Below are 12301 nucleotides of genomic sequence, written 5' to 3'. Positions count from 1 at the left end.
GACGTGGTCACCTAGACCTCTCCACCACCCTGCCCGACTACAGCTGTAACTTAAAGTACCATTGTCCATGCCAGCTAGGTACCAATCTCAATGCCCTTGACCGATCAGCCCTTCAAAGCAGTCCAGGTCACGCCGACTTCTACATTCACCCCTTTCCCCAAAGAAAAAAAGCAGCGCTTCGAGGCGTTATACACTAGTGCAGGTAGCACAGGCCTCCCCACGCCCTCCTAAACAACTAAACTAACCCTCCTAAACCGGCCTATGACGAAACGGCCTATGACGAAACGCCATCCCCTCAATTCCACAGCTTTGAAACACATAAGCAGCAGAGGCTGGGGGATATACTGAAGACAAGCAGCCAGTGGTTCGCCGACGGCACTTTTAAGGTTGCGCCGGAACTTTTTTTTTTCAGGTGCATACGATCCACTGTTGTGTACATGGCTGCGTGCTGCCAGCTGCCTATATCCTTACGACAAGGAAAACAGAGCAGACGTACACGCAGGCTTTTGAGGCACTGAACAGGCACTGCAACGGCCTGTGCTCGCCTGACACAGTTGTGGTCGACTTTGAGCAGGCCGCTATAAACGCATTCGGGGGCGTTTTCCCGAGTTGCACTGTTAAGGGCTGTTTTGTTCACCTGTCTCGAAGTGTGTATACGCGCGTCCAGGAGGGCCTACAAGGATTTTAAGGGGTGTTTTTTTCACCTGTCTCAAAGTGTGTATAGGCACGTCCAGAAGGAGGGCCTCCAAGGATTGTATGTGAACGATCCTGAGCTGAACCTACAAGCGCGAATGATCCCAGCTATAGCAATCGCGCCCCCCACCGAATTGGACCACGTATTTGAGACTTTCAGGCACGGTGCGTGGAGATCTTCAGCAAGGGATGGACTATTTCGAAGACAATTTCATTGGGAGGCCGACAAGCCGAGGACGGCGCCTGCCTCTCTTTCCAGTCGAGCTCTGGAATCATCATCATCAAACGGCGCTCAGAGCGGGTATCAAGACTACTAACACCGCAGAGGCTTGGCACAGCGGGTTTCAAGCCCACGTGCAGTGTTGCCACCCAAACCTCTGGCGGTTCCTTGACGTTCTGCACCGAGAAGACTCACTGCTCCATCGCTTGGGGCAGCTGGAGATGGGGGAGCGGCAGAAACCAGCCCAAAAGTATGTAAGGTGGCGGAACAACTAAGGGCCTCGGCCGAGTCGTATAAGAACCGTCAAGCAATGACCTTCCTTAGAGGTGTTGTTCGAAACATGGCCCATTAACTTCGTGCGTCTCCCTTGAAGTGTGTGCCACAATATACCTGTAAAAGTGTACAAATAAAATGCCAGAGAAAAGAAAACTGCTTCACTTTATTTGCTGTACAACGATGCATGCAGAATCCTGCCTGCTTTCTCGCATCGTCCATCGGATATGCATAACGCAACGCTCATATTCATGCATGGTGCATTCCGCATAACGCAATAAGGTACGCTTCGTCGTTGAGTTCAACAGGCCACGTGTACTTTTCCACGTGGTGCGCTATTAGGCAGCTGTTATGTCCTAGGAAGTTCCCCCTCAGGCCATCCCCTCGCTTTCCCCCCGCGGTCTTGCCGAAAATGTCTGTTGCGCAACAATAGGCAGAAAATGAATAGCTGGTTTATTTCTTTTTTTTTTTTCTAGCGACCGATTATTACCACTGCTTCAGTTAACAAACGCAATGTTAGCCTACAGGGTTTCAGCTCCTGCCTAGGCTGGCGCAGTTGTGTGAAAAAGTTGGTCCCCGCAGGACCATCGTCGTCTGGACTTGGCACACAACGACATATGGCTGCGGCAAGTTCAGGGTGCGATCATTGCGAGGGAAATAAAAAAAGTCATATTCTGACGACGAACTTCAGGGGTGCGAACATTACGCGAGTAAATACGGTAGTTGTTTAGAAATATCTCTGGGTATATAAACGTTGTTGCAACCGTGTCATCCCAGCGCTGACACCAGTTGTTGCGACCGGGCGGGGGCACCCGATCCGATCTCCGTGGCCTCCGACATACGAGGGGTAGCGTGTATGATGCGAGCGGCCAGCCGCTGTTGCAGCCGTGAAGAAGTCCAAAAGCCGTAGGCTAACGTAACTGTTTACTTCATAGCGAGAGGTGAGCTGAAGCCAAAAAAAAAAACAATGCCCCGACGGGCGAGGTTACAATACAGGACTCGAGCAGAGCGACCGCATGGATTCGCTGCTCAAACAGGAATGAATTACAGCGCTTGGGCTGCTTCTATTTATACCCAAAAGCAGCAACGGTCAAAACGCCAACAAGTAGCAACACGCCACGAACGTCACAGACACACACAACGCTCTTTCCACAGTTCGTGAGTCATCGGTAGCCTCGGCGGCGCACGTTGAGTCCGAGAGAGGGGAGAGAGTGTCCTTGAAACATGCTGAGACATGCCTTGCCGGGCCGGCAACCGTCGAAGTTTGAAGCGCGTTGAAAGCGAGGCGACTGGGCCGGGCATGTCGAGGCGTGAATGTATGACTCACCGACGTGCTGGCACTGACGGTTGTGGGGCGCACGTCCGTGAAGCATGCCTGGGCGTGCCGCTGGCAACCGCCGGAGGCGCTTTGCAAAGCGAGGCGTCTGGCCCGGCATGTCGAGACAAGAAAGTATGATTCACCGACACGCTGGCGCCTGACGGCAGAAAGGCGCACGTGGTGGCTTCGCCGCCCAGCCGTGGAGTGGTGCGGGAAAATACGGCGGCGTTGGCCGATTCGTAACAACGTATACCGTTCAACCTCTGCATTAACTTTGGCCGGGCGGCTGAATTGAGGGGCAGATAGACAGGCAGAAAAACAGACAGAGAGGCCAAAATTTCCGCGTTTAATGAGCCCAAGAAAGACTATCGTCTTTAAAAAATACTGACAGTGGGGAGCTGCAGGTGCCATATATCTCTGATAGGAATAAAACCCTACGAAATTGTGATAACTATAATTTCCGGCAGAACGCTGAAAATCCCCAGCGAACAGTCCTGGCAAAAAATATATCTATGCAGGATGCAGAGAACATTGCAGACAGCTTTGAATATTATACAAGAACCTTTTCAACTTCCAATTCAAAAACACAGTAAATCCAGCATAGTAACTGCTAACGACGATAAGGCCGGGACGGAAGGCATAACAGGTGCCTCCGGTAATGAATTGATAGTGGCGTGGTATGTGCATTACGTTATCAAGAGAAAGCAACGCCCACAAATACGAATGTCAAGATATTTCAATTTCTTCATTACGCGAGAAAGACATGTTCCTTTGCCACTGCGGTGGCGCTTAACTACGCAGCTGTTATTGTAGTTTCTGGAACGTGAAAGAAGTTACTGTCGCTGATTTTTGACAAAAAAACGAGAGAAAATACACGGTGATACTGTCGCTAAAGAAACGAAGTAATGAACAACCTATACGTTTTCTGGCTACGGTTACGCAAATAGGTAGGCCTTTTTTCTCAATGCCGCATAAATTTTTATTGGCCTAAAATAACGCAGAAATACGAGCAACAACAGTTGTAATAAACAGGTTGTATTTGCTCGCGTGCTGCTCCCATATTACAAACGCACGCGAATTTCGCTGCCTCCAACGCTCGCTCGAATTCGTACCGAACCGCCCTGTACCGAAAAGACCTAGACCCGTCCCAAGGCCGTCAGCCACGATGACGATGATTACGGTGTTATAGGAATCAGAGTGCGTTTTTATTGGCGCCTGCAACGGAAAGCTTTTTTTTTTTTCACAGAGGTCGGCCCTGGCTCTACCCTTTCAATATTGAATCCCTTTCACCCTTTTATTTACCCTTTCACCATTTGTTTTGTAAACCGGATCAGGCCCACCATTGAAAAACGACGTTCTGTTTCGTTGTTGGCACCCAAGCGGTGTTCACATGCAGAGTTATGTAGGGCTCCAAAGAGTTGCGGAAGGTAATGTTCGCAATGCTATTGAATAATTCCGCTGGAAAAGAGGTGACTTGACGGTCTCTCGGCTGCTACTATCTACGTGCTTGAGCCAGTTAATACCAGGTTCACATTCCTTGAGCAATACGCTGAGAGACCTATTCTCAACCTTTTATTTAATTTTACAAGATGACGTGTTTGTCGTGCAAGAACGCCCCGGCAATAAGTCCTGAAAATGTTTGGACTCATAAATTTGGAGCGCTTAAGCTCGGGATGTTATATTACTTTATTCACTGCAATTACATATTATTTATAGAGAGTCATTTAACGAAAGTACGTCCCGACCGCATTTGAGCGTACGCGACTTCTGCAGCTCATTTTTTCCAGCCCTTTCGCAAACGCAATCAGCTTGGCGCTCGTTGCTTCCGACAATCAGCAGACAGAATCGCTGCTTCGCCTAAATAATCGCACTTACCGACTTTCCAGCGTAGACCCCAACGCAGGTGGGTGGACAGGCTGGAGGACTGGAGGGGGCTTGGAACAAATGGATCTTCCACAGAAGTCCTCTGAGTGCGATGGCGTTCTGCTCGATCCGGGCTGGGAGGCGCACATTCAGACGGTGGAGCTAAGTCCATTGATTCCACAGTTCGAGACTGTTAGGCGCCTCATGAGACAGCTTTGATGGTGTCGTTCGCTGTCGTGATTCACATTATCACGCGCGGACACGGCCCGAGTGCAGCCTCTCCCGCGGCCTCCAAAACGAATGAGAACGTCGAGACGGCGCCTCGTCTCCGCAAGGAGCGGTGCCCTTTCTCCCTTTGGTATGGGGAGGGCGTCCCTCCTCCGCAGCCCCTCCGCGCACACCCTCCTTGCCCCTACCTTTATTCGAGGGTTGCTTTGGCTCCCGCCTCCGCCGCCCACGCCACCAACGTTGCACGCCACTTCCGATGAAAAGCGGGGGCACGCGAACCTGTCGCGTGGTTCGACGAAGGAGCTGTTGATGACGGGGGCGCCGGCTCGCGCTCGTCTGTCTGACCTTCTGCTGGGCTGCCTTCGGGGACACGTCGGCAGCGGGCAACTCCGCGTCAAATTTCGTCTGGAGGGGCAACAGCTCTCAAAGGGGTCGTGAAGAGATTTTCAAAAAAATTGTGTTGTCTGCGCGCTTATAACCGTCGATCCTTGATAAGCAAACAATGCTTACCCGTTGCGTTGCCCGATTTCGGCAAATAGAAAAATAAATGCAGTTACGGTTTCATTGAGGCTATCCTCCTCAGCACGTGAAGTGACGTTTCAGTAAGTCAGTAAGAAGCCAGTCACAGTTCTCCCTCGTCTGCACAATATGTCGGCATAGAGCGGGCTTGCAAAGGGTCAGATAAAGCTACAACATCGGCGCCATGATGAAACTCGCCCTGCAACTGAACGGGAGATGTCTAATCTCTGATACGACTGATCAACATGGTCGAACTTTCAGTCAACAACGCGGGCGAGTGGCGAACCTAAACTGGGCATTCGTAAACTGTTTACGCTGTTTCGCACGAGTCAAAACTGTCGTTTTGCTAGCCGATATTCTTGCACAAGTTTGCCCACGTCTGTCTCACGTAGCCCGTAATGTGGGTTGCGCGAACGTGAAACTTCTGACCTGACGAGATAAATGACCGCACGCTTAAAATGAGAATGTATTACATAAACACGTTTATCGGAGGAACTTGGAGTTGTCGGAACTTAAAACTCATCCATCATTTGCTCATCAAGCGCAAAAATAACTAGCGAGAACCAGCGATACAGCGCCGAGTCGCGGAGTCACCACCATCATGCAGTTCGATTGCTTTCCTGTTTCCCCCAATAAACAATGCTGTTAACGCTGTTTCGTTGATTGTATACGCTCCTCTTTGGCTTACTGCAGAAGCGTTCAACAGTAAGTTAGCGATTAATGCTGTGGGTTGATCAGAATTTATGAAAACACGACCCAGTGCTGGGTTGCACATGTAAAGCGGCTTTTATGCAGCAGTTTTTCACTGCGTGCGCTTCCTACGTCGATAGTGTAGCGGATAAACTGTCCGACTAGGCTGGCCGTAACGTTAAGCTGGCCCGGAGGCCGCAAGTTCAAATCGCACACGGTGCACTTCTTTTTTTCTTATTTTTGCCCGAGCGATTTGGTGCCATTTCATACAAAAAAAGGTAAGATTCCGAAGAGAATTCGACTAAACAACGTGAAATTCATCAGGGAAACTGGCTACGAACTGTACAAACAGCCAGTGGTTCTGAGTTCTGCTGCAATGGTTGCCAGACAACTGAAGCGGTCACGACACCGCTCACGTGGATAGAAAACTGCTTTTGGCAACGAATAAAAAATGCATTATTTTTAGAATATGCGGTTTGAAGCTTTGCAGAACAATATGCACACAGAAGGTTGAACGCGTTGAACTCTAATATACTTGACGTGACGTCACTGCTAGTTGCGCTGCCGACCGACGACGCACGCATGGTCGCTTGCGATGCGCGTCAAAACGAGAATTCCCCAATCCGGCCGTTATGACGCATATCCACCCCAGACTTTACCCAACCTCGGCGTGCCCCTTATGTGGCGCTCATGCCAACCTGGCCCACATCATCCCTTCTGAGGAGAGGTGGGAGGCCTCGCTTCGCAGCCCCGACCCGGACCTACAGGTACGCCTGGTCAAGAGGGCGGAAGAAGTCGCCGAAAGGCACCGGCCTACGGTCACCACGAGCTCGCCCACCTAGCTCAAGGAGAAGACGTCCTGGTGGGGTGGACGCTCAGCCCTTACCCGTAGCCAACATAAGGACTTCAATTCTCCTTGGTCGCTTCCTCAGCCAATAAGGTGTTTTATCGCTCTATCTCTCTTTTTCTCTCTCTCTCTCTCAAAGGCGCCTTCTAAATTTGCGAAGCAATGAATTTTGAACATATTTGGGATTTATGTTCTTAAAAGGCCGTTCAAGCAGACAAAGTCAGGCGAAGACAAATGCATTTTCTCTTCACAACCCCTTTAACTTCGCGGACACCCGGCACCCGCGCGATCCGGTACATTGTACGCCTCTGCAACACTGTGCCCGTCTTCACCATTGCCATTCCCATCGACCTCACTAGGAACGCTGCAGAAACGAGTTGGTGAGTGTAGTGGCAAAACAGTGGGGCTTCTAATGTAGACAGAAGATGAAAAAAATTACACAATCTCCCCGAAGGGAACTATGTGGTGATGCCAAGCAGAATTGTTGGCGTCCATTCAGCTCATCGGACTGTGCAGCGTGTCTCAACCGAAGCAGCAACTGAGGAAGCGGCGCACGGACCGGGTTTATTATATAGAGCAGATGGAGTGGAGAGCAGGAGATGAGAGACGAGGCGCGCATGCGCGCTTATCGCGCAGCTGGCGTGTTGCCGTTATGTTGAGTGATCTGGTGTTTAGTAGCGCCAGAGGGAATTCCACGTCCGGGTCCACACCGGTGGCAAAGGCACGCAAGTACAGTTGTGTTACGGTGTGTAGGCGGTGGTGCTCGAGGCGCCGAAACTCGTCCATCGTGTTCTTGTCGATGTTGTCGTCTCTGTGGCAGAATCCGTAGTCTCCGTCAGCGTTGGTGAGGTAAAGGTTGTTGACGTTGGTGCACCAGCTGAGAGCAACGTACACGCCCTCGCCTTCGCAGCTTTGTCTTCTTCTTCTTCAGCGGTTCCCCTACGGGAAGGTGACGACGGTGGCTGACCGCGAAGCTATCTCGTGATGGATTCTTTGGTTGGCCAGTCCCTAGAGGCATCCTGCCACAATCATCATCAGAGGCGCTGCGGACGGGGCACGGACGCGGGACATCCCCCGAGCAAGAGACGCTAACATCCTGCTCTAACGTTTTCAGTTCGTCGTTTCTATTGACGTTTAGCTTCGCGTGCCTTCGTTGTATCAGTAGCTTCTTGACGTAATTTGAATGAGTCAAGGACATAAGGCGCATTCGAAGCACTTGCTCCTGTCTCGGTTTTGTAGCACAGTGGGAAGAGCGCCGCGTACCTCCCGTTGCGGCCGAAGAGTCGTGGGATCGAAACCGGGCGCCGCTAACTATTTCTTTTTTTTTTAGTGTAGGGGGAAGGTGCGGACACCGGACGAACTCCGGACATAGCACCGAGCATCTAAAACACAGGGCGAGCGCTGAAGGCTTGTCCTGTATATTTTTGAGAAGTTTTTGAAGGAGGGAACGCTGCAGCGGGGCCTCCAGGTTTGTCTATCTGGCTGAAAGCCGCGTCGGTGGCCTCTGCTGCGGATGCATGCACGGTCCCTCCCAGGCCCCGCAACTTTTCCCGCTCGATGTACCCTGCGGCTGAGGCCTAGAGAAGGTCGACAAGCTTCCGCTGGTGATGCTTCTGAGAATTTTAAATAATTTTTGGCTCTACGGGAAAGGGGCAATACTCGCACATACTGTGGCGCTTTTCGGCAACGGATGAAAGGAATCAACCCACTCCTGCCTAATGGAGGAACGCTGTAAGCGTGCTTCACACTAGAGACACTTCAATGGCTTGACCTTTTTTGCAAGCCGGATCCGCTCTCCGGAAAAAAAGACCACACGGGGGGCAGGGCCACCCGGTCCTTTACTTGAGGGCCGCATTGGGAAGGAGGACGAGTGTGCGTCGCCAGCGTCGAAATGATAGTCGGCGTTCTTGAATTTTTTGAAACAGAACGGAACTTCGAGTCACGAAATGGAAGGCTCATGCCGGGATAGCGACATCGTTGTCCGTGCGTGCGTGCGTGCGTTCATCCGCGTCACGAAGCCCCTCTTCCTCCACTCAATGCACGCCCTTTGTGGCTGTAGCTAGAGCCTAATCAGAGCGCACTGTTGGGGAGTATGGCGCTCGGCAGCTTCCTGTGAATATAGACGTATATAGTGTACGCTTTCCTTCAGAAAGAAAATTTTATCATAGTAGTAGTCGCGCTCTCTTCACTGAATTTCAGAGGATAATGCGATCAAATAATGTTGTAGATATTGCAACCGATACAGAGTGGGTTTCCAAGCGGTGAGTATAAAGCATCTCCAATTAAAGTTGGTGCCGTGAAAGTCCCCGCAGATGAGAAATTAGAAATACAGAAAACGTTTTGTCCCGTTTTTGATCTGATGTTAGAGAAACAATGAAGCGGCACCGAAACAGCCTTAACATACGAAATGTGCCTGCAAAAGAAAAGTGTATAAAAAAACAACAAAAAAAGCCACACGAGCTGTCTTCTTGGGCCCGAAGCCATGCACCAGAGTATGAAAGGAGGCCAGGGTGGGAAGGAAGTACAACTATAACCCTTCTAAAGTAAATGATTAATTGTGCGGTTTAACGCGCCGACGCAACGCAGGCGATGAGGCGCGCCGTAGTGGAGGGCTCCGGATTAATTTTGACCACCTGTGTATCTCTAACGTGCGACGAAATCTCGTACACACAGGCGTTTTTGCTTTTCGCCTCCATCAGAAAAGCGGCCGTCGCGGCCGGGAATCGAACCCGCGACCTCGTGCTCAGCAGCACAACGCCCTAGCCACTGAGCCACCGCGGCGGGTCCTTTTTAACTAAATGAAAATACAAGTAAAGCAAGAAGTTAGAGCACAGTGGTTTGATTGCTCGTAGTTCATATGGTGCAAGATATATAATTACTGACTACAACCATAGTAACTATTTTTCGCGGGCATGCGCATTCGAGGGGAAAAGTAAGTTCATTGTACCTCTTAGAGAGCCGCTGCGTGAAGCTAATAACCGCAGATCAGTTAGGATGGATACTGGAGAAGATAAACACCTTATTCAACTTTTAGTCCACAATTTTTAGACTGCCCATCATGGCTAGTGAGTGTGGTCTGTTGTTTCATGGAAGCTCTTTGTGATCCTATTATATACCAGTTGCAAGCAAAGGGCATTGGCTGAAATATTTCTTTCAAACATTTTAACTTTCAAAATGGTGTACGTCAATTTTATAACAATAATGTGCATACTCACCGTCCGGTCGATGCAAACTGTGCGCGAGAGTATCCCCCTGGCTTTGTTCCAACAGTGAACAGTTTGCGTGGGGTTAGCATTTGGCCTTCTATCTTGCTTAGCAAATTTACCCTTTTTTCCTCTTACAGTGACATGGAGAAGACAGCTTCTTTTCTTAAGTTCTACCCCATACCACAGGCGCAACCAAGAAATTATTCTAGCGTATAAATGGACGTCATTACACCCAATATAAAAAAAACGCGACAAATGATTATGAGAAGCAAATCCTAGTATGCATGCAGCGTTCGTTGGATGGCTAGCCCCAGCCGAGCGTTCACATGACAAGATCTTGTATTGCCGACGAGCACGGGACAAGTCTAGGAAACCTTGACGTAATCCTTGTATGAGGTTTATACAGCAATTTCTACTGTGGCCTAGTGCTCAACCGAGTGCACATTTGTGTCTACTATAGTGCCTTGCGTGGCCGCTTTGCCTCTTCCGGGTAATGAAGCGACAGGCTGTCGTTCACACTAAACTTTTTTGCACCCTTTTAGCCAGAAAGGGTGTAGCATAAGTGGAAAAAAGGGTGTTGGGAGGTCTTTACACCCTTTTTCTTGAGTCTCAACACCCTTTTCCTAGCTCTACGCCCTTTTTGTTTGAAAAAAAGGGTGTTGATCAACTTCAACACCCTTGGTTTTTCTTAGGGTGTTGAAAGGGTGTGGAAAAGGTGTTCAGCTGTTCATTGAATAAGGCCATGTTCGGATGCATAATAGCGCAGTAAAGAAGAAGACATCCCCTCATATACTCCTCTACTCGCAAGGAATTTTCAAATGCAAAAAAAATTGCTCTTATGCAATGATCGCTCGTTTCCTTATTCGGTGCACCACATGCCCCAAGTTTAGCTTTGGCACGTGAAACACCAATTTGAACCTTGAAAATTAAGAAGACTGTAGTCGTGTGGCGAAAAGGATGTTTACCAACTGCAACACGCTTGGCTTTCTGTAGGCTGTTGAAACGGTGTGAAATAGGTGTTCAGTTGCAAAAAAAAAAGCAATGGGGAGCTGGGGGCCGACCTAGTTTCTTCCGGTGTTGCTAAGTTTTGTTATGTTTGCTAAGTTTTACAATGTTCTTGCTAAGCCAGGATGACCGCTCAGGAATGAGGCCAAATTTAACCGGATTTTACAAGGCTGTTCCGGTGTGCCCCCCTCCCCCCCCTCCCCATTTCCAGGAGATCCAAGAGGGAAACAAGGTAGGTCGGCCCCAAGCGTTGCTGTTTCTCCAGCCTTGCACCACTATTGCAAGCTGCGCGAATTTTTTTACCTTTTAGTATCCAAAAGACTAGTAACTTTGAAATGGTAGAGTAAGAGGTGCGGATACGCATACGCCCCTTGTGCTCACACTCTAACAAGCTCGAAAGCTGACTTCACTGTTATAATACCCTATCTGCGGCGGTGCACCCTTTACAGGTGCCCCAGTTCTTTTTCTTTGTATTTTTTTGCTAATGCCACCGAAACTACCTCCTGAAGCTTAAAGAGCTTCACTGGTAATAAATTATGCCAATTCATATTGCTGTAAACATCGTGAGGTACAACCCCCCCCCCGGCCCGTTTGTAGAGAATGTTCAGTCCACCCGTGTAAACAGGTACAAAATGCCTCCAAAATTGGAGGTCTCTCCACCTTTTTTCTTCGTTGGCGGTCTTTTCTTACACCCTTTTTTCCTTTACGCCCTTTTTCTTAGTTTCGAACACCCTAATTTGTAGCTTTACACCTTTCTGGGAAAAAGGGTGTTGAAATAAGGGTGTTGAGGTGTTGAAGGGTGTTGAGGTGGCGGGGAAGATTTTTATGGTATTTAATAAAATTCTATAAGTTACGGATCAGAAAAACTACCGCGTAATTAAAAAGTTTTTGCAAATCCGCGTTTTGATTTGTACATTCTTGTAGTAAAATCCATACTTCGAAAATTCGCGCTAAATATTAGTTTTTTGCGACAAGCCCACCGATTCCATCTGGGGACTTTCCTCTGCTGGGTATAAAAGCAAGAACAGCACATGTATTGCTAAGTAAGTATGCACTCCCTGTACCGCTTGCATCCCGTGTTCCCACTGTAACTTGTACGTATTGGCTGTTTCTGTTGAATGCTGCGCGCTCCGCCGTTTGACATTGCCTCTGCGCATGCCATCAACTCAAAAAAAGGGTGTGAGACTCAACACCTTTTTTTAGGGTGTTGAGCATCCTCAACACCCTTTTTAAAGGTGTTGAGCTCAACACCCTTTTTTCATCCATACACCCTTTTTTGCCAAAACACCTTTTAAGGGTGTTAGCCATGGGACAAGATTTTGACACCCTTTTCGGCCAAAAAGGGTGTAAAAAGTTTAGTGTGTTCTTGAGGCGGTAATGCGCTAACCCGTCGCTGTATACACTATATACCTTGGCATTTTCTCCACTTCGATCAGCTG

General features: G+C 49.2%; 1 pseudogene; it reads left to right on the top strand.

The window, feature by feature from the left end:
• The first annotated feature begins 791 nt into the window (after positions 1–791).
• LOC144166905 (uncharacterized) lies at positions 792–1265 on the top strand (annotated as a pseudogene).
• The last annotated feature ends 11036 nt before the right edge of the window (positions 1266–12301 follow it).

This window comes from Haemaphysalis longicornis, unplaced genomic scaffold, assembly GCF_048455015.1.
Source record: "Haemaphysalis longicornis isolate Haplotype H1 unplaced genomic scaffold, Haemaphysalis longicornis Haplotype H1 scaffold_198, whole genome shotgun sequence".
In the NCBI taxonomy this organism is placed as follows: Eukaryota; Metazoa; Arthropoda; class Arachnida; order Ixodida; family Ixodidae; genus Haemaphysalis; species Haemaphysalis longicornis.
The sequence above is the reverse complement of the archived record's forward strand: the minus strand, read 5'-3'. Positions and strand labels throughout refer to the sequence as shown.